General features: G+C 43.8%; 1 protein-coding gene across 13 annotated transcripts in view; it reads left to right on the top strand.

The window, feature by feature from the left end:
• Nucleotides 1-3,293: 3,293 nt before the first annotated feature.
• CCSER2 (coiled-coil serine rich protein 2) overlaps nt 3,294-21,326 on the top strand; it is a 139,340-nt gene continuing 121,307 nt past the window's right edge. For 10 of the 13 annotated variants that reach the window (XM_014601690.3, XM_059729834.1, XM_059729837.1 and 7 more), the window contains exons 1-2: nt 3,294-3,439; nt 7,146-7,184. The gene's annotated coding sequence lies outside the window, so the exon portion shown is untranslated. The remainder of the gene's footprint in view (nt 3,440-7,145; nt 7,185-21,326) is intronic. The other 3 variants (XM_014601689.3, XM_006272384.4, XM_014601688.3) reach the window with 2 other exon arrangements.

Below are 21,326 nucleotides of genomic sequence, written 5' to 3'. Positions count from 1 at the left end.
CAGATTCCCCATCATACAGTGCTCCCCTGCTTCTCTGATCCCAGAATTCACTGCAGTCTCTGCTTCAGACTTTCTGTTTTCCATCTCTCATGTAAATGAATGGTCATCTGGTTCCATCTCAGATGCAAATGGGACCTAGGGCAGTTGTTTTACTCTTGTCACCCTTATCTGGAGGGTCTTAGGTGTGTGTCTCACTGCATCTTAATCAGTTTTGTTTGTGTAGAAGAGGGGAGGAGGGGTGAGTCCTTTGTGAGTCAGACAGGCTGTGTCATGTGCCAGGGTTGCCCAAGAACACAGAGCTGAGACGTAACAACACACAATGGCAGTAGGGGTTAAAGAGTCTTGATGCAGGGGCTGAAGTCCAGGAGGAGAGAGAGAGTCCAAGTTGTAGGAGGAAGTGTGAGGGTCATATCTAACTATCCCAGGCTGAAGGTTGGTCCTCAATGGCCAGTCGGGGTCTCCTTCAGCTTGGTGTTGTCCAGTTGCCGCCAGGACCTCTAGGGTGGATAGGCGGCATGATGTGGACTGGTCCGGATGGAAAATGGTGTTCCCACTGGGTCTATCTTCACTGCCCCCTTTTATAGGGGAAGACCTTCCATAACCCCAGTGGCAGGGGGCCTGCCCAGGCTAGGGCCAGCCCCTGGTGGACTGAGCATGTGCATTCTAGGTCAGGACATGCAGTTTCAGGTGTCTGTAATGGTGGCTTGGGTGGGATCTGCAGCAGTCTTTGTCTTTCAAATCTTGAGCCAGGGAGGGTCAATGCAGAGTGATGCTTGCATTGTGGAGTTGATGGTTCAGTCATTCATCTATTTTTAGACCTATTGCCATTATCTCTCAAGCACCCGTATTATCCCCATTCATCCAGGCACTGATTTACATAGGAGGGGTAGGTATGAGTCATAGGTTACAACATCAGGGGACACAAGACGGAGGCTTGACATTAGAAGATGGAAACTTGACATTACTTGACGTTACTTTACAGACACAGGCCTAAACCATACAGTATTAACAAAGAGACACTTAAGACACAATAACCATACAGTATAATACATTATAGTAATCCAACACACACAGTAAAGCACTATTACAATAGCTCATGGTTACTATAAAAGGGGACTTATGTACACAGGGTTTCAACTTAACTTATAACTACTCATGTGTATATATATATATATATATATATAAATATATATATATGTACACAAACACACACACACACACCCCTATAGGGAATAGAGGAGGGGAGAGAAAAAGGCAGAAATGATGGGGAAAAGGGGTGTCATATTTTTAAGTAAATAAAGAAAAAGAAAAAACCTGGGGGTTTTGTTACAATCCAAAATTCAATAGTAGGTACTGTCACCCTGTGGCCACTAAATTGACTGAAATTGATAAAACCACCAACAGCAGAACAACAAAGCTTTGGTCAGAGTTTAGAATTGGCTGCTCTAAGAACCTTTTTCAATTATTACCAGGCATCCCAATGACTTTGCATTCTGAATTAGTGATCAAACTCTTAAGAACAGGGTTAAATCAACCGTGCCCTTCTCTTTGGTAATCAGATAGGGTGATGACTTCTGGAGATAGTGAGGAGGTTTGGAACAGTAAAGGTTCTTAAAGAAGTAGGAAAAAAAAACCAACCACTAATTGAAACATTTACAAAAAACTCCATCACACTAAGACATATGGCAATTTCTGATGCAGGGCAGGAATGAAGAGATGAAGTTGGTACTGTGACCTTTGAAAAAGCATTGCAGGTGACTAGGTGTGACTTAGCCAGTACATAGGCCACCATACAGGATACTGAATGGAGAGTGAGCATTATATACCAAGAGGAAAAGCTGTCTGCAGAAATTTCAGAATAGGTATGTAAGAGGATGCTATCTCTCTCCTGACACCGTCTTACAGCTCTTTTTAAGTAGAAGCATTGCTCCATCCTATGAAGTCCCACTGACTTAAAGGACAGAAACTTGACAAGATTCTAGGTGTTGATACATGAGCAAAAATCCTAGTTTTGGAGAGGATACTATGGATGTTTTAGTGGTAGCAGTTAAGGTATATTACTGACTAAGCAGGGGAACATATAGAGTAAGTCCTAATGCTCAGTGGTTGAAAGTGACTCAGAGGATTATTATTTTGTGGTCAAATTGGTGGTGCAGAACTCAGGAAATTTGGGTTCATTTTCTGTTTTAATCTCTCTGATGTTGCACAAAGACTTTCAGGAAGTTATGACAATGACTTTGAATCATCTACATTTACTAATGCTTCAAGGGTTTGTGTCCCCACACCCAGCACTCCATGTGGACAGTAGTGGCTCTAGGGGAGGGAAAACTGGGTGACTGCCTGGGGCCCGCATTTTATACAGATAAAAATGAATTACATTAATTTGTTGTATTTTGCAATATTTATTGTAATATTGTAATTAATACTTGTATTATCAATATTGTTTTAAGATACTTTTATTGCAATTGCATGGACAGGGCAAAGTGAAATTGAAAATGTCTGACTTGCTTATAGGGCCATCAAACATGAGTCTCTAAGGGGCCCCAAATAACTCTTGTCCAGGGCCCCAACAACCCTAAGGTCACCACTGATGAGGCCTTGGGTCAGACTCCAAAGGATGCTTTGCAGCAGGCCAAGAAATTATAGGTATTTCCAGTGCCTGGACTGCACCTGAAAGCAGCTTTGATACCCTTGAGCAATGCCCCCAACTTCTAGGGAGGGACTGGCGCAAATGATGCTTTATCGGAGGACTTTCCCCTGCTTATACACGGGCATTGCTTGGCAATTCTGTACGGCCTTTTTTCCTGTGGAGAAAAAGGACCACAGACGAAAAGCAAGATGCTGTTGCATTCAGTGCTTCAACCCCACAGAGCAAAACAGAGACTTTGCCAAAAACAAGGCAAAGCAAATGCTGAGGTGTGGCAGGAGCTAAATCCCTCTAGCTCGGAGGGACGGGTGTTCAAAAAGAAGCTGCCCGGCGCTGCGGCACAGCACTAAGATTAAAAAAAAGTGCGGGAGGTTATGAACAAGCGGAGGCTGTTGGAGATCCCGCAGGGTCCCTTTGTGAGCTGAAAATGGCCAGGGCCTGGGGCCAGCTGGAGAAGGATGAGGCGACAGCAGCAGGTTTGGCACGAGTAGGGGGAGACCTAGGCTGGGGCTGGCAGAGACTGCGCTAGGTGGGCCCAGGCAGACGCGGAAAAGCCGTTGCAACCTCGCACACAGAGCGGCGCCCGGGCACGTCCTAGCCCCCACCCTGCCGGCCTCGCGCGGCCCCAGCGCCTGCGCAGTCACACGGCGTGACGTCAGTGTCAGCTGGGCGCGCCGGAGGTAGCCGAGTTCCGGGGTGTGCGCGGAGGAGGCCAACGGCAACGGCAACCACAACCCGCTTGGGACATTGGTCGCTGCGGGGCGTGGAGCCGGGACCCTCCACCTCTCCCCGGTGAGTGCAGCGCGGAGCGGCCGGGCTGCGGCGGCGGGGAGGGGGGGATCCTGGAGCCGCCCGGCCCGAGTGGTGTGCAGTGATGCCTGTGGGGCGTGCTGCTGCTCGCCACAGCCCTCGCTGCGGTCCACAGGTGCGGGTCACCCCGGCGCTGTCTGCTGCCCCGCGCTTCCCTCCCCTCGGCCGCCGGGAGGACATCGGCATCCCCTGCCCCGGGAGTTGTCTCATGCCGTTTAAACCTGGCTTATCCCTTGTGCCACCCGAGCTGCTGGGAAGGCCCTGGGCATGACTAGGGCGGCGCGGGGGAGCCGCCCCTGGCCAGGATAGTGCTGCAGGATCGGGGCTGGCTGCTAGGCCTGAAGGAAAGGCCCCAGTAGAGCTGCCGGGCTTGTTATCCCTCCTGGTTCCTGGCAGCAAAAGAGGGCTCCCCCCCCCCCCCCCCACTCTTTAACCAGACTTCCCTCCCCCAGCACCTGCTGGACGTTTGCGTTCTGGCAAACATACCTCCATGGGCTTGGGCTATGAAGCTTGGGCACCTGCCACCCTTCATATCACCTCTGGGGAGGTTGTGCTGTCTGTCTTCAGTGAAGGATACCAGGTTGAATGGGAGCCGGATGATCTATTGGAACCCAAGGCTCCAGTCTAGACAAATTGTGAAGGTGAGGGGGGGGGAGAACTCTGGACCATGTGTAGATATGGGAACCCCCAGCGCTTAGAAGAGCTCAGCTTTGCAGAAGTGACATAACTGCTTGTTAGCGCAGATCCTCCTACCATGGGAAAAGAACTGATGACATCTGACTTGGTAGTTAAAATGAATCAGGGGAAAGACCCCCCCCCCAAACAAACAAACAAAACAAACCCAACAAAAACAACAACCCAGGAGTGGACAAGGAGAAGTTTATGAAGCTGCTCTTTGTGGAAAAGGGAGATGAACTCTAATCACATATTTAACAAGTTCAGTTGCAATTAGCTTATTTCCAGGAGGATCCGCCTTTACGAAACAAAACTAAGTGCAATGGCTAGTTCACCAGAGCTGCATTTTGGGACTGAAGGATATTATTTAAAAAAAAATACTTCATCAATACTTCACCAGTACTTCATTATCCTCATAGTGAGAAAATTATCCCTAATATCCAATTTAAACTTCTCACTGCAACTTGAGACCATTGCTCCTTGCTCTATCATCTGCCCCCACTAAGAACACTCTAGCTCCATCCTCTTTAAAACCACCCTTCAGGACTTGAAGACTGCTATCAAATCCCCCCTTAGTCTTCTCTTCTGCAGACTAAATAAACTCAGTTCCCTCAGCCTCCCCTCAGAAATCGTGTGCCCCAGCCCCCTAACCATTTTTATTACCCTCCACTGGACTCTCTCCAATTCGTCCACGTCCTTTCTGTGGTGGGGACCCCAAACTGGACACAGTACTCCAGGACTGTGGCTTCACCAGTGCTGAATAGAGGGGAAGAATCACTTCCCTTAATCTGCTGGCAAAGTTCCTACTAATGTAGCCTAGCATGTTAGCTTTCATTGCAACAAGGACACATTTGGTGTGTATGCATGCATTTAAGGTATCTTACAGTGAGGTTTCTTACTCTCATGAGTAGGGATCCTGGTTTTCTCTGATTAAAAAAAAAAAAAAATCACTCCCCCCTCCCCTTCCACCACACCTGACTTATCACCTAGAGGCAGGCTGATATGTCTCCTTAAATATCGGCTATCGATATTGTCCCCCCAAAATCTCTGTCAGTGCACCCCTACCATTTACTTTATTTTTCCTCCCCTAAACCCATAGTCAGAAAACTTTTATCAATAATTCTGAAGTGTGATCAACAGGGCCGTCCACTTAATAAGACTGGCTTCTAAGTTAGGATATCGAGAGGTGATTTTTTGAGGAAAGCATATTAAGCAAATCAAAATTATTTATGGTGTTTTGAACTATTAGACTACAGAATTCTTTTTCTTAATAAAAAGATTATTATAGACAGCTCTAAGCATCTGAACACAAGATTCACATGACAATGAAGTCCCAGCAAAATTAAAACCTTCACTCAAGAAAAGGAGTTTAGCTAATTGGACTGTACCCCAGTGCTTTCCAAAAGTCCTATCAGATCACTGTCTCTTGCATACTGTCCAGAAGTTCACCAAAAATTAGGCTAGTTTGGACAAGGGGAAAAACAAGTTCCAGTATCCTGAGCCCCTCCTGCCAGATGAGAGGGTCTCTTGAGGCATTCAGCTTGGCCACTTTGTAGCTGTGCTATTTCAGCATGGGAGGAGAGGCAATCCTGTAGTCAGGCTGGTCTTAGACCATTTGCAGCTCTGCAGTCATTTTTCCTGTAATGTGACTGAGCAACAGTTGGGCATCCAGAATAACTTCTTATTTTCAAATTTTATTAACTAATGGTGGATTTATTCCTTCAGTTAAAGGAACTGATTCTTTTTGCTTCTGTCCCTGCTGTTATCACTTCAGACAGCTTGCTCAGATTGGGCATGTACAAGAACTAGGCTCTAACTGAGGTGCTATGGTCAGTGTCATCCATATACTGAATATGCCTTTTCCAGGTCTCCTCACTAACCATACTAATGGTTCTACATACACTCTTGAATGGATAATTTAGAAATAAATGTGTTATAGACTTTCTTATGAACAAATAAATATCTGCAAATGTGCTTCCACAAAAGAACTTCCATATTTATTTGAAACAATAAATAGTTTTTCTGCTGTTTAAAACCACAGCAAAGTGAACAACTTATATTTTAGATGTCACTGAAGTAACAGGTTTGGCTGCTTTTATAATAGTGCTTCTATCGGTGTTAAATGTCTAATGTACGCAAGGCTGAAAAGAAGAGATACCCCCCTCCCCCCCTTCATAAAATTTGGTGGCTGGCAAATCTGCCTTTAAATTATGAAAAGGATCTTAAAGTGGTCATGTGAAAGCACATTTTGAGTATAAAGGAACTTGAAACATTTGTTAAACAAAGCAAAGTAGTATCTACTTGCTAAATGAAAGAAAATCTTTTTTTTTAAATCTGTTTAGCAAGCTGATGTTAGTGTAGATTTTCCCAATGGTGGTTGAAGTTGCATACAGTGGTTATAGTTACACACATTAGCTTGTGTGCAAGAGTCATCCTTACCTTTTAGCTAAAGATTTATAAACGAATATAGTGCTTGATGCTTTTGCATTTTGAGAAGCCAGTCCTTAAAAGAAAGTGTGTGGAAGTTAATATTTGTATCAGAACGTGTACAAGAATACTTAACGCACTTCAAATGTTGTTACATAGTATTTCATTCAAATACTGAATTAACTTTCTTATTGTAAGTGTGTGTTATACAGCAAACCTGCAATCATCATAGTGTTGGTTTGCTTTGAGGCGTACACTCCCTAACACCCCCCCCCCAAAAAAAAAAATCAGTTTTGAAAATTTGAACCTGAGTGCTAATTATTGCAGGTATGAAGCACCACTGAAGATTGGTTGCAAGAACTTGATGCTTCTGCACTTTAGTTGAAAAATAGGTCATCTAAGTTTGGATAAACAAGCCAAAAATTGAGCCCTTTCAAAGCAAGAGAACATTCAACAAATATTGAATGATCTAATTGGTATAAGAGTGGTTCTCAATATTTTTGGACTCAAAGTAGTCCTTGGAAAATATTAACTCATAACTTTCACTGTCTCTCTCTCTCTCTCTTTTTTTATTATTGAAAAACAGAGCAGTTCTTCAGTTTGCAGAGATCTTGGACCATAGCAGGTTAGTGACTCTCTGCTCTCTGACCCATTTTGAAATATCTGGGTTTATTTTGTGAATTATGAGGGGCACTAAGCAAGTGATGGCATATGGTGTTGGTAGATGAGCAGGTGAATGAACCTTCAGTGTTTCTAATCAATTTTGTCTGCTCCAGTGATGATGTGGTCTTTGAGAAGGCACATTGCCTTCTGGGTTTCTTTGCAAAGCTTTGTAAGCATAGGATTTGGATAGTCTGTTGCTGGAGTGACGTTTGAGGTTTGGGGCTGCCAATAAGACATGCTTGTTCCCTAAGGCTGCCTTGTTCCTGTTATCACTTTTCCAGTAAGGTTAGAGGTTACTAACTGTGTTCAAGCTGAGGGTTCCAGGTGACGAGGGATTCTGTTGCCCTTGTGATAGGGGTGGTATAGTAGTAGATTAGATTGGTGTCCAAGTCTGGGTCTGATTTTTGAGTTGTTGTACTTTTGAGGTCGTATTGCAAGTGTAGGAATTCCTGCTCCAGATGCTTAAGGTATGCATCATTGTCAGTGGGATCAGAACAGATACAGTTATAATGTCTACAGACAAGCTCTACAATAGAACTAGTAGTGTTCTTAGGACAGGAGTGGGCAAAATATAGTCCATGGCCTGTATCTGGCCCACCAGTGGATCCTTTCTGGGCTGCCGTCTATTGCCAGGAACCTGAGGAGGGAGGGCTGTCCCCTGCACTGCTCCACAGCTGGGCTGAGCCAAGCCACACAGCACTCGGACTCCTCTGCCCCTCCCCCGAATCATTTCTCTCCTCATTGGTGGCCATACTTCCTCTTGGTGCTTATCCATACTTCCAGCTGGTGCTGTGACTGTGCAGTCCTGGCACCTAGGCCTGCACAGGATGGGGCATGATGCAGCACACTGAGTAGCTGCCACACCGGGGCATGATGCAACACACCGATGAGCTGCTGCCACCATGGTACCGTGAGTCCGTGCGGGCTGTTGGGGGGTGCTCAACCTGAGCCAGCCGCCCCCCCCCCCGACTTTCCTGGTGCAGCACAGTGGCAGCAGTGACTCATCGTGGTGGGCAGGCAGGATGGCTGCTTGTTGTGTTACAACATGCCCTGTCCTGTGTGGGCCTGGCTGCCAGGACTATGCAGTGTCCACAGGTATCCAGGTGGGGGTTTGGGGTAGGGGGGGAGATAGATGAGCAGGGGGTGGAGGAGTCTGTGCAGCCCGCTTTCCGTAGGTTTCTGGCAGCGACCATCAGGCTGGATAGGATCAATGCCTTCCTTCTCCCCTTCCCCCCACCCTCAACAGCTTACTAAAACTCCTTAAGTGCCCCTAAGTAATTGTCTGTGCTTGGCTTAAGTCGGCAGCTGGTAGTGTGGAAGTAGCTCTAGCAGTTAGTTGGTTCCTGTTACAACGCAGTGGCAATGTAGCCATTGCAAAGTTTCACAGTGGTGGGTGTTCAAGAAATAAATATTCTGGGTGGAGTATTCCAGAGCCATTTGATGGAGGGTGGAAGTTATTAAAGTCCTTGTGCAATTCCTCTAGAGATTTCTTTCCATGTGTCCAAATGATGTGAACTGATGTACCTTAGGTATACTAGGGAGTGGGGCCACTTGTGGAGGAAATAGACTTCAAGGTAAATGTAGTGGTATACTGGAGCGGGCCTTGTGTGTGCCCAAGGCAGTGCTGTTTTGTTTATAGGTATAGAGTCTCCAAATCTGAATTAGTTGCGTGTGAAAAGAAGTGGAAGAGTACAATGGAAACGAGTAGTATAATGTTTCTCATGGCTAGCCCCCATGAAGGCAGATGTTGAATGACACTGCCATTGGCATGGAATGCACTCGAATGCACATAATTATAGAGTTTGTTGCAACATAGGCAGTAGGGAACTAATGTTGTAGCCTGCATTTTTCTGCTATGTATACCAATGGTGTAGACCAGTGCTTCCCAAATTTTTCTCAGCATGACCCCATTTCCTCAGTATGATCCTTCACTCCCAACCTGCAGCCCCCCACCTCTCCTCCAGCAGTGCCTGAGCCTTATCTGCTGCCCACGAGAGGCAGCAGCTGCTGTGGTTGGAGTGGAGTGCGGAGCCTTGCTCCCCCCCCGACCATGAAAGCTTATGCATCTGATTCAGTTAGTCTACAAGGTGCACATCTACTTTGCCTTTTACATTTGTTCTGTTATATTAACTGTCACAAATACTGCATTCTTTTCCTCTCCTATGCTTCAGTCAGACTCTTGCTGAAATTTGACATGAGTGGTGAGTTGAGCACTAGTGAAATGAACGGACAGATACATAACAGCAAAAAATGTTTCCCATAAGCTTATTCACAGTATGAATATCATCTAGTATTGACATTTAACTGCAGCTGAACTGGTGAAACACTACTTAGCTTTGAATATGGAAATAGTTTTCTTGATTCAGTATCCGTTCATATAATTATTATTCATATTTTTATTTAAGATTCCTAAAAGAAAATTGCTTGTTGCATTAGGCACCGTACCAACAGTATACAGTTCTCACCCCAGCAAGCTTACAGTCTTCGTATTTAGATAAAAAGTGCATTAGGTGGATAAACAATTTGAGGGAGAATGGACAAAGTAAGAGAAGAGACACAAATGTTTCCATTAGTAATCAATGGCATCAATAGCTTCAGGTACCTTTCACCCTGCTTCCATTGTCAGCAACCAGATCATCTTACCATAGACAGTACTGCCAAATCAATAGCAATAAACAGTTGAGACCTGAGGTTTGAAATGGAGACTTCTGCTGTATCAGCATATCTTCTTTTGAAGTATAAACGAAAAGGGGTGGGCTGTTTTTCTAATAATAATGACTGGAAGGAATAAAAATATTTAACCTTTTAATTTGTCTGAGAATGCATTTATCAACAATTTGGCTCTGGGGAAAGGAATGAAACTTATGATGATGAAAACAAGACTATTTGTCTGTTATGTGGGTCATTCTGTGCATGTGTTCAAGTTCACCCAAGTGTAATACAAACTCATGACGTGAGGAGCTTAGACTGCTACAGTCTACGTGCATCATCACTCAGCTTGTTACTGGTCTGTGTTTATGGGACCTCCTTACTATAGGAATCAGTCCTTGTATCTGATTCTGGCAACTTCTTTCACAATAAAGTATGTGATAGAAAAAGTGATATGGTTTTAATATGTAGGAAAAAAAGAATATGAGCTTAATTTGCACGATGGCTGTTTAGTTTTACAAAACTATAAATTCTAATTATGCAGACAATGAATGGGGAGTTGTCATTGTTGTCCTGCTCTAAGCCTACTTCAATTTTATGGAGGAGGTAAATGTTTTACCAACCATACTATTTTTATATAATATGCAATATTTTTTGCTTATGGTCACCTTGCCAAAATGGTTATTTGGGGATCAGAGTTATATCAGTATTAGCAGACAGAGCTGATAATGAAATAAACTCCCAGTTGCTATGGCACTCTACCCAAGTTAGAAGTCATTAACAGAATATAAGAATGTATTGTACAGTGATATGCCAAAATAAGAGATTACCAAGTTTGAGCAGTGATTATATCAGATATATACCTTTTCAATAATTGTTCTTACTTCCAGCAAATTGGTAAATATTACTATTGTTAAAAATGACAGCTCCTGTGTTGCAGTGCGAGCTAAAGCAATAAATCTCAATCTTATCCCCAAATAATGATAGTCATTTAAAGTTTTCATTTATTATTTTTAATGTAATCTCAGCTATCCAGCAGCATGTAATTTGACTTATTTTTTCAAAGAATAAAGTTATTCATCTGCATGAATAAAGTCATCTGCTGTGTTGAGAATAAGTTCAAATAATTGAAATAGTCAAAATTTTAAATGAGGTTGCTGCTGCTTTCAGGCTTGATTTTGATCCTAAAGACTTTGATTGTTTTGACTTCAGTTAGTAGATTAGCAACAAACTTTGTAACAGGTATAAGACCCACTTCTTACTGGAAAGTCTTGCTTCTGGAATACTATAACTTCATAACAAAAAGAAGTAGACTTTTGTAGCTCATGACTAATGTTGGCTCTGTAAACTCTTAATGATAGTAACTAATGAATGAATTTCCTTACGTATGTCACTTATACTTTAACTTTCTCTGATCTTCCAACTCTTTTGTGTTGTGCATCACATCAGAAGATACAGATCTTGATGAAAGGTTGCTTTATATGGAAAAAATGTAGGGCAACACTGAAGAGAGCACATGAAAATAAATGTGCTTTGAAGATATAGCTTTTTTGTTTTTGTGTGTTACCTCACCTATTATGTATTTACTTTTCTTTCTTCCTGGCTGTAGGATCTTTCCTTCTTGGATGCTAAAGCTGTCAGTCTCCTAGTCCATGTCACCTTGTTTTATTCTCCCCTTTCTGTTAAATATATTAAGCTTTTCAACTTCAATGACTGGAAATTTGGTCATAGGTTCTTAGCAAAGTGGGGCTGGAAAGGGACTTCATTTGGTCATTTAATACACCCTGATCAAGGCTATACCATGCCAGCCAAGTGTTTGTCTAATCTGTTCTTGAAAATTTCTGAGTATTAGGAGTTCACAGTTTCTTTGGGTCACAGTTCCAATGCTTGCTCACCCTTGTAGTCAGAAATGTCCTCCTAATCTCTGGTCTAAACTTTCTGTGCTGCACTTTGAGGCCATTGTTTCTATTCCTGTCCTCTACAGTCACAGAGAAAAGTTTATCTCCATCATCTTTCTAACAGCTCTTCTGGTATTTGAAGACTTACCAAATACTCCTTAGTCTACTTTTCTCCAGACTAGATGGCCCTAGTTCTTTCAGCCTTGAAAGTTCTTACAGTTGTGGTTTAATTCAAACAAATGGAAGTATGGGAAACAATTCTTAAAAACAACCAACAACCCCCCCCCCCACACACACACACAACCTCCCTCCTTAAAGACTAGTACTTCTCTTTCATTTAGACCCATAAAGTAAAAAAAAAAAAAAAAATCTGCTTTAGGTTGCCTTTTTCTATGTGGCTGGCTTAAAAGAGTGCACTTGTGTTGGCTGCATTGGTATTTAATGAGTTTTTATCTATGCAAAGCATACAGTGATGTAGGTAAATAGGTAAATCACTCCAGAGATTCTAGTCTTGTTGGGTAGAAGAATAGTTTTATGTCTGAGTAAGTTAAGCCATAGGAATGTTTGTGTCCACAGTCTGTGGTGAACTGTTATGTGCTTTGTCATCTACCTGTCCTGGCTGTTCAGGTTCCTGCATGGCCTCTTCTTTGATCACAACAACAGGATGTCATCTTCCAGTTTTAAGTGCTGTCCAGTTCTGTTTCTTCACATGTACATCTCTTCTTGCTTTTGTATGTATGAACCTTACCTAGTCCTGGCTGCCTGTCATAGTTCCATCTAGGACCTTTCTGAAGACCTGGGCCTTTTTATTTTATTTTATTTTATTTTATTTTATTTTATTTTATTTATTTATTTTTTGCATAGAGGCAAAAATGCAGAAAGTCCTCATGCCTAGGTAAAGAAGATCTACATTCGTTTTGAAGACATTGCTGAGTATGAGGTCCAAAAGCAACATATCAGTACTACACCTTTTTAAAGCTATCCTATAGGGAAGTTAAAGATGGACCAAATGTTCTGCAGTGTTCCAGCGCACCTGCCAACGAGTTGGACAGGATTTTGTCATGGGATGCCAGGATAGACATACATTCTGGATCTGACAGATTAGAAAACATCCAGAAGAGCAGGACCAATTACTCTTTTCTGAAAGGATAAGGCAGGAGCTCTTGTGTTGGGAGGAACCTGACTGAGGTTTCATTCAAAGGGGCTTGGGCACTCAAACCCCCATCTCTTCAGTCAACCTTCTGTCAGAGAGAATGTCTCTGCTGCTGCAGAGACTGGTAAGCATCACTGTATTTTCCAATAAATTATGATTTTCCACTTTTATTCTCTGTCCTGAATGGCACTGTCTTGCTGGGCTGTGTGCAAATACTGTTTCCGAGTATTTCTGAGCACTCCTTCCTTTGGGTTACAACCTCTGTGTAATCAAAAATAATTAATACTGGTTGGTGAAAAATGCCCTCCCTTTCCAAGTACCTTTTGCTTTCCTTATGGTACCAATCCCTTACCCAGCACTGTGACACTGCTGCATTTAGTTACTTAGCTGGCTGTCTCTTCTGTTGTAGTCCTGTATTCCACTTCAACCCATTGTGCTTCATGCTTGAAGTCCGAACTCCACTGGATGCAGAATAGAACTGAGCTTGTGAACTGAGCCTTGTATTGGTTATTTCACGTTCTATTACAAGTGGCATTTTGATCATGCAGGGAATTAATTCAGAAGTTGTATAGAGTTTCTTATCTTTATAAATCTTACCAAGGTCTGACAGGTAAATGTTTTTGTGGAATTTTTTGTAAAATCAAGTTTTTCATGCAAGATCTTAGGGGTTTTTTTTAACAATAACATCTTAATCAATCTATATACATAAACATTTAATTAGCTGTGTAAACAATATTGTTTTAACACAAAAATAGAAGCAAGCTACACACTGTAAAGCACATACTGCAAGGTACATATGCTTGACCCCCAGGACAGTATTAATGAGAGCAAACTTTGAGCCTGTGTACAGGGGAGATAAAATGATATCTTTGTAGAAAATGCTCGGCTTGGTCAGCTTTTTCTCCCCGCTGGTTTTCAAATACGTGTCTCTGTCTTTCCAGCCCCGAGAGGCATCAGCAAGATATATGTTACTATTACTTGGCAGAATGGATTTTCCTTATCTTTCATAAATAAGTACTTTTGGTATTTTGTCCTGCATTTATGTCCTCTGATATCTCCATTTTTTTCAGGCAGGGCAAATTACATAATCACTGCCATGACTTCAAGACCCCACCACCGTGTTCTGTGTATCTTGTTAATTAGATATCCAGCTGCACAGTTTCTGGCCCCATGCAGCTTCTCTATTGACAACACAGAAACAATCCAGCATTCAAGTTGCTAGGAACAGCCCCTGTAAAACAGGAAGATTTCATGCTTGGAAACTGGAAAAGGATTTATCATTTTTAGGGTCTCAGGAGGCTCTGGAGGTAGCGTTCCACAAATTGAGGGGTGAAAACAGAATTACTTCTTACTAGAAAAACCAGAAAGGAAACAATAATTGTAGGTACTTTTCTCATCTTGCAGGGTTTGGATTGACAACATTCAGAGCTTCAAGGACATGAACATTAACTAGTACCTGGTAAACTTGAGAATACGGATAAGGAACAAGTGGAGATTTTAGGGAATACAGAAATGTTACCATAAAGCATGAGAAGGTGACTTAGGAATAGAGGGTATTTTTGAGGCAAGAAAGGATGACAGAGAAGGAGGAAGAGAATTAGCATGCTAAAAGAGGGAAGGACAGTAACTGGCTGCCAGAGCAGATGATATAGATGGTGATGGGTACTGTGGCAGCCCATGGCCACTACTGAACAAGCTAATGTTGGAGAGAGTAAGCTCTATCAAAGCTGCCAGTCACTTGCTTTCATCAATCTCCTGTGTGCAACAGTCTCAAGATTCAGCAGCTCTGTATTTTACAGATTCTTGAAGTGAGTGAGAACCACAGCTGAAGCTCCTTCGATTTGGAGGGAACACAACTTCCTTCAGGAACAGAGCACTTTCTATTTTGTTAAATGCTAGGCCTATTATGCTACTTTATCTCCAAAAGGTTTATAAAAAGGAAAGGCCATTCACTGTAGCTGGAAGCCTTCCCCAGCCCTTAGATTAAATCTCTGATCCCTCCCACACTTTTTCACACAGTTTTCAGTTATCTAACTGTTGGTTTTTTGTTCAACTTGTACTTCAAAGACAATAAAGTCATGTTGAAGCTACTGTGCTTTCACATAAGGAAACTTTAATGTTTTCAAGGGAAAGTTTTAGAGAGAAGTCGTCCTGTATTATCCTCGTGCCCTCCAAAACAGTGGCTGTATGTAAGGAAAAAGATACAAGAAGGTTTAAATTAAATTTGTTGTGGTTTTTTTTTTAAACTCATTTTGGTATAGTGTTCTTCCATGTCAGTAGTTTTATAGAAGATTACTGCATTTTATTGGCTTAATGAAACAGTAAAACAGATTTTTGGAAAATAGATTTTCTGGATTTAAATTTGTAATTAAGAATTTGAGCATAAGGTTCCTCAAATGCTATATACTAGAACTTAATAAGTGTAATAAGAAATTCCTTTTTTTTCCTGCTCCCTTTCCCACTGAACCTTCAAAAAGTATCCAGTTGAAGAATTTCTGAAAAAGACGACTTGTTGCTTCTACATGCTAATTTTTATTACCAGCAGCAGAGTCGAGCAGAGTTGAGTACCAGGTGGTGGAGTACCCTCAGACCCCCTCACCAGGTCCTTGCCTGTGGACTTTTCCCTTGCCACAGGCGACGACCTGGTGAGTGGTCTGCAGGTACTCGACCACCTGGGCGACAGTGATCATCACCTGCTGGAATTTACTATCCGGTGCAGGGTGGTGAAAGCAAGCAGCAAGGCAGAAGTCCTCGTCTTCAGGAGGGCTGACTTCTGTAAGCTAAGAAGGTTAGTAGGAGAGGCATTGGACTCCCCTCTCATTGAAACTCCAAGACCCCAAGACGGGTGGTTGTTCCTCAAGGAAACGATCCTCTGAGCTCAAAGGGAGTCAGTCCCAATGCACACCAAGGGGGGCAGGAGTGCTAAGAAGCCCCCATGGCTCGGCAAAGGCATCTAGGGATGTCTGAGGGCAAAAAAGGTGTACAAACAGTGGAAGCAAGGGGCTATCACCAAAGAAGATTACACCTCTGTTGCTCGGTACTGCAAGGAGGCTGTTTGGAAGGCAAAGGCAGAGATGGAGCTAGGGCTACTGACCAGAATTAAGGATAATAAAAAGTCTTTTTTTTCAAATTAGGAAGTAAGAAGAAGGCACCAGGTAACGTGGGTCCCTCTACAGGATAGGCTTGGCAATGTGGTGATTGTGGCAAATGAAAAAGCTGACCTCTTTAATGAATTCTTTGCCTCCATATTCCTGAACAGGGACTGGGACACGGTTTCCAACTACATTCTTTAAAAAAAAAAAGAAAAAAAGACTGCTTTTCCTAATATCTAACCTCAACTTCCCTTGCTGCAACTTGAGACTGCTCCTTGTTCTGTCATCTGCCTTCACTAAGAATCATTTAGCTCCGTCTTCTTTTGAACCACCCTTCAGGCTATGATTAAATCCCCTCTCGGTCTTCTCTTCTGTAGACTAAATAAGCCCAGTTCCCTCAGCCTCTCTTCAGAAGTCATGTGCTCCAGCCCCCTCACCACTTTCATTGCCGTCTGCTGGCCTCTGCAATTTGTCCACATTTTTTCTTCTGTGGGAACCCAAAACTGAACATAGTACTCCAGATGTGGCCTCACCAGTGCTGAAGTTTAGATATTGGGAACAATTTACTTACTAGAAAGGTAGGTAGTAAAACACTGCTTACCCAGAGATGTTGTGGACTCTTCATCCTTGGAGGTTTTTAAGACCTGGCTAGACAAAGCCTTGACTGGGATGTGATAGGAGGAAATGGTCCTGTTTTTGAGCAGAGGCTTCGACTAAATGACCAGCATGGGAGGTAGTACTCAGGGGCAACCAATATGGGTGCGTTGCGGACAGATCCTGCCTGATTAACTTTATTTCCTTTTATGACCAGGTCACAAAGTCCTTGGATGCACGTGTTGAGGTGGATGTTGTCTGCCTGGACTTCAAGAAGGCCTTTGATACTGTTTTTCACCCCATTCTCATAAACCCCCCCCCAAAAAAAACTAGGCGACTGCGACGTTGATGTCTACACAGTCAGTTGGGTGGCAAATTGGCTCGATGGTTGCACCCAGAGAGTGGTGGTGGACGGGTCATTTTCGACCTGGTGGGATGTGGGCAGAGGAGTTCCCCAGGGCTCGGTCCTCGGACCTGTGCTATTCAACATGTTTATCAGCGACTTGGAGGTGGGCGTGGAAAGCATGCTGTCCAAATTCACTGATGACATAAAGATATGGGGAGAAGTGGCACATTGGAGGGGAGGGACAGAATCCAACTAGATCTCGACAGGTTACAGAGGTGAGCGGATGAGAATAGAATGGAATTCAATGCAGACAAGTGCATGGTGCTGCATCTAGGGAGAAGGAACCTGCAACACGTGTAGAGGCTGGGGAACACCCTTCCCAACAACACAGTGACAGAAAGGGATCTTGGAGTCATTGTTGACTCCAGGATGGACATGAGACACGAATGTGAGGAAGCGGTCAGTAAGGCTAACCGTACCTTGTGTGTCTACAGAGGCATCACAAGCAGGTCCAGGGAGGTGATCCTTCCCCTCTATGCAGCGGTGGTCAGGCCAGAGTTGGAGTACTGCATCCAGTTCTGGGTGCTGCGCTTCAAGATGGATGTGGCTCAGCTTGAGAGGGTCCAGAGAAGGGCCACTTGCATGGTCAAGGGGCAGCAGGCCAGGCCCTACAAAGATAGACAAAAGGTCCTGAACCTATTCAGCCACCATAAGAGAAGACTGAGAGGGGATCTGGTGGCTGTTTATAAACTCACCGTGGGGAGCAGTGGAAAATAGGTGAATTTTATCCCGACCCTCCAGATCGTTAAGCCAAAGTAACGTACAGCTCTTCAGTGGTCTAAAGCAGGAGTGGGCAAAAAACGGCCCACGAGGCCATTCTATCTGGCCTGCGGGGCCCCTAAAGAATGTAGAAAATTAATATTTCTCTCCCTTGATTCCTGTCAAAAATGACAGGACCGCCCCGCTCCCTAGTGCTCAGCACCACCTTGTAACAAGGTGTTATGCACCTTGTTACAAGCTGATGCTGAGCGCAGGAAGAGCGGCCCCTCGCTTGCCTTGTGGCCAGTGCCCTGTGCTCTAGCCACTTGCAGCCCGCCTGGGACTGCCTGTGCCTGCTCCAAATAGCCCTGTGTGGGCTGCGAGAGCCTGCAGCAGGGATCGCTAGTCATGGGGTGGGCGAAGGGATGCTTTTCCCCGCGCTCAGCACCAGCTTCTTCCCTGCTGGCGAGCAGGGGGTCAGGGCTGTGTGCTGCACCCTGCCTGTACCGTGGGGCTGGGGGGCACTGGGTGTGAGTGGGCAGGGAGCTAGTGGGAGCATGGGGCCTGCACTGGTGCCCCGGGGTTGCAGCTGGCAGGGGCTCTATGGAGCTGGGCCAGCTCCCCCTTCTTCCTGCTGGTGTAGCCCAGCCCAGCTCCACAGACCCCTGACAGCCTGTGCCCCGCTTTGGGCCCCACTGGTGCTGGCCCTGGGACATTGGTCCCAAGATGGTGACCAGGGGGCGGGGCACCTGTGAAGGGACGGGGCTACCCATTTGGCCCTCGATAGCCTGCCAAAACTGGGTAAGTGGCCCTCCGCCCATAATAATTTCCCGCCCCGGTCTAAAGCCGTGTCTGTGATGGGGAAACTTACTGCCATGGTGGTGCCCAGAAGCGTTCTGTTGTTTTAGGTGGGTTGCCTCTTAAACAGGAAGCAGTGTAGCCATGGCCACTTGATGTTTCTGGTAGGTTAATTAGCACTGCTGATTGACAGTGCCAGTTAGTCTGCTCTGTGCTAATAAGCTTACCCTTAGCACCATCTAGCTAACAAATTTTCTTCCACCCTGCTTCTGCCCAAGATGACTTCAGTTCTCTCCAGCAAACCTTTTCAACCTGCTGTTGCCTGTTTCTTTTTCAGTAGTCCTGCAGAGTGTCCAGAATCAGGCTATTTAAGTTTCAGTCTCAAAGCTATCCTAGAAAATCCCTTGCCAGCTGTCTCCCCCTTTTTGTTTTATAGTAAGGGAGAGTCAGTTCAAACATATGTCTACCACAAGTTCAGACAAATATTCCAGGGGGACCGATATAAAGTACACCATTGTTTGTAGCTGCCTGCCTCAGAATCCACCGTATCGTTTATGTAAAACTGAGCAGAGCTTTATGTGGGGACATAAACAGGTTCTATTCCTGTTATTGCATTGCAATTTGAAATGCATATTTTAACACTTGTGCTAATAAATATTTGATTTGTGTGATGGTATTTGATTTGAGATGCAAATGGCAAGGCATGTAAAAGGGCACAAAACAGTATGTTACAAGTATGTTAGAAGCCAGAAGAAGACCAGCAAAATTGCTGTTAGTATTCAATTCCATTTTATGTTATCAGATGCAAAAACTATATTCTGAGTGTTCTTTTGAGATGTGCATAGTAGATACCTGTTCCATAGTGCTTCCCCACTGCTAATCCTGGCAAAATTCTCATTATAGCGGTGGGAACTTTTGCATTGTAAATTCAATATTGTTCCATCAAGGTTTACTTGTGCATATATCCAATCTTACTTGATGTATTTTGCTATCCCAAGGAAAGATTTTACTGTATGCTGTTGTCTAAAGAAGATTCCACCCCCTGCCCCCGCCCTTTCCTTCTCTGTGTCTTTTAAAGATCTGACATGCAATTTTGGCAATTAAATCTGTATTAACATCATATCTTTATGTAAGGGAGGAGTTGTGAATCATTTCTTTCCAATGATATCTGCCCATGATGCTTCTGGATTTTTTTTCTACTTTCTTTTATCTGATGTCTTGTACTTTTTCTCCTCTAAGTCAATGGACAAGCATTAGATTTGTCTAAAAATGCTCCCTTTTCCTGACACAAAAGTTAATTGTACAGGTGTTCAAGCAGTTTATGGTGGAAAAAAGAGTGATTCTGCCTCACCCAGTGGTGAGCTATCAGCATTGCTGATTCCTGGTCTGGTCCTGGACTTGGGGGGAGGGAGGGGTGGCAGTGTGTGGCTCAGGCCTGCTCCCTACTTGGTCCCACCAATCACTTTCGCTGATGCATGATAAAGTGCGGTTTGCTTTGCTGATGATTTCATCACACTGATGACTCATGTTCATCTTGGGAGTCCACTATGACACCGAGTTCCCTTTCTGCTTCTGTGCTGCTGAGAGGGTCACTTCCTAGCCAGTAGGTGTGCTGATATTTTTGTGCCCTAGGTGCAGCCCTCTGCACTTGTCCTTGTTGTACTGCATCCGATTGTGTACTGCCCATGTTTCTAACCTATCCACATCTGCCTGCAATTGTTCCCTAACCTCTGGAGTGTGCACTTCACCCCACAATTTAGTATTGTCCACAAACTTGGATAGAGTACACTTCACACCCTCATCCAAGTCACTGATGAAGATATTGAAGAGTACAGGTCCAAGGACCGAACCCTGTGGGACCTCACTATCCACATCCTCCCAGGTCAAAACCGACCTGTCTACTACCATTCTCAGGGTGTGACCACTAAGCAAATTTGCCACTCACTGGAAGGTGTAAAAATCTGTCACAGCCTCTTAATTTATTTATGAGAATGGGATGAGATACTGTATCAAAGGCCTTGCTAAAATCCAAGAAAACGATATCCATATCCAAGAAAATGACATCCATCTGTTCAAATCAAAGGCACTATTTTCAGGTTTCAGTTGATGGCTTTTTTGTCAATTGACTTTTTGTTTTTTCTTGCCAAAAGCCATTGTACTTAGGGTTCTACCCAACGCAGCAGCTCATTTCATGGGCAGATCATGGAGCTGGCTGCCATTTTCAAGGGCTTACTGTGGCTGGGGCCCCCAACACCTTTGGCTGAGGGGCCCCAGTGGCCCTCACTCTTTGCTGCTGATTGGCTGTGAGGGCTATCCATTGTACAGCGCTGCCTCCTGCTGATTGCTTGAGCGCTGTCTGCCATGCAGCCCCGTCTCTCACCACTGATTGGTGGAGGGAGGCAGGGCTGCACAACAGACAAAATCTGTGAATTTGTGATTTTTGGTAGGTCTCTATTATATTTTGATGCATCCTGAGAGGAAAGTTTATTTGCATATTCATTCATTTATGCCTTGTAACCTTTGGTTTATGTATCTGTATGTCACTACACTAAAATAACAGTTTCAATTAACCTAGAATTGTAATCTGATTTATATCAGACACACTAAGTCTGACATCTTTTTAGAATTCTTCCATACAAATGAAGCATTAATGCATATTCACTATAATTGATAGCTAGTTTACAGGATTAAAAAAATCAGGATATTGAGTCAAATCATTAAGGAATAATCTGAATATAAAGCAACCCATTCTCTCTAGATACATGCATCTTTTGCTAGCAAGTTTTTAGTTAAGGTTCTTTTTGGGACTTACTCT

This window comes from Alligator mississippiensis, chromosome 6, assembly GCF_030867095.1.
Source record: "Alligator mississippiensis isolate rAllMis1 chromosome 6, rAllMis1, whole genome shotgun sequence".
In the NCBI taxonomy this organism is placed as follows: Eukaryota; Metazoa; Chordata; order Crocodylia; family Alligatoridae; genus Alligator; species Alligator mississippiensis.
The sequence above is the reverse complement of the archived record's forward strand: the minus strand, read 5'-3'. Positions and strand labels throughout refer to the sequence as shown.